The sequence below is a fragment of the Trachymyrmex cornetzi genome, unplaced genomic scaffold (assembly GCF_001594075.2).
Source record: "Trachymyrmex cornetzi isolate Tcor2-1 unplaced genomic scaffold, Tcor1.1 scaffold1391, whole genome shotgun sequence".
Classification (NCBI taxonomy): Eukaryota; Metazoa; Arthropoda; class Insecta; order Hymenoptera; family Formicidae; genus Trachymyrmex; species Trachymyrmex cornetzi.
In genome coordinates this window covers 1-1,754 of record NW_017295973.1, presented here as the reverse complement: position 1 = coordinate 1,754, position 1,754 = coordinate 1, and positions in this window count along the sequence as shown.

Here is a 1,754-nt window from a genome sequence, read left to right as displayed (position 1 = left end):
TTCCGATGATACGAAGCAAAATCCATCGGAATCCTGTTTTCTGATTGGTTGCAGAGCGTCGTACGACGCAAATCGGATGCAGTGTGAATCCAGCATATGTCTTTGGAGAACTATCATATAATTCCCTTCATTATTGTGTATGTATCAGTTCAGCTGTCTACAGCTGAACTGACACATACACAATACACACATCTAAAATAGACATTCAATATGCCGGTTACCTTTTTATGTGACATTTTTATAACTGCATTAATTAACCGCTACAGAGAGAAAGTTGAGAGAGGCTATGCCAGGTTTTTTCCTGGTTGAAATCGCCCATACACTACCGCCAGTAAATGCATTTTCAATTTGAGAACTACGTGACTATAATATATACACTTTCCAACACTATCGATAAAATCGTATCGTCGAAAGTAGATGTGGTTCATCTCTGTACTAAATCTTCAGGACAAAAGCGTGCCGACTATCAATTTCGCATCTCGTACATACGTAAATAAAAGTTGTTGAATTTTAATAAACGAAATTGAAAATTCAAACAAGTTAATTTAATGAATTTTATGTTATAAAATTACGAAGTTATGTTTTTTTATGCCAATTTTCAGCCCGTTTTTACCAGACATAATTACTATGCAACAAAGTGCACTCTATAATTACTAGTAATTATATCGAGGTTTTTAATAAATTCAATCTCTTCTAAACATATATTGTCAATTTAAGGTATAATTTAGCAAAAACGAGATATAGAGGCCCTCCACCACCCCCACCAATTTTATCAGCGGTCCTCTTTTCTTTGTAAGTATACTCAGCCATAAAACAAACGAGCTGCTAATAAATTTAGCAGCCCGTTTTTGCAGGTACACCTTTAATTAATTTTTTTATTTTTATGTCTAATTATTTTATTGTATTTCGCTAATGAAATTACAATAACTTTTTTCTTTGTATTATTCCTTTATACAATTCGACATTACAATTATAATAATTATTTACAATACAATTATCAATGCTGTTCAAAATATAATAAAAGTAGTAAGTAGTAGTTTTTGTAGTTTTAATAATAAAGAAATAGAAGAAAAAAGAAGTAATCCAGACAACAAAAGTTTCTAAAATCGGGTCATAAGACGGTTTTTGCATCTAAAAGATGATTTAAACACGTCTTATGTCACAATTTTACACTTTGTATTGTTCGAGAGAAATACTTATTTAATTCTGGCAATATTGGCAATACTGTGACAATACCGATAATAAAATAAAAATATTAGAAATAAGCAGTATTGCTGGCAATACGAAAATAATACTAACATTACAATATAGCAATGCTAGCAATAAAATATTGTATTGCCATAATTAACAATCACTGTACATTTTTTAAGTAGCGATTGACCCTTCGGTTTTGAGAGTAACATTACTATTTGAGCATCCTTACGTAATTGATTATCAAATTGCGTTCATGAATATCTCATTTTCATAGATTAATGCGCAGCACCCTCGTGCCACACGTCCGTCTCACCCTCGCCTCGCCCCGTGATAGCTGAGCGCATACCGAAGTGATGACGTAGTCGACAACGATCGCGAATTACACGTCCGTCTCACCCTCGCCCCGTGGTCGCCGAGCGCATACCGAAGTGATGACGTAGTCGACAACGATCGCGAACGTTCATCGACAAGATCGTGAGAAAATTCAACTGCCACATGCATTGTTTTACGCACGATCAATTCCGCGTCATTGTCCCGAACAAGCATCGCAGACACTTGTC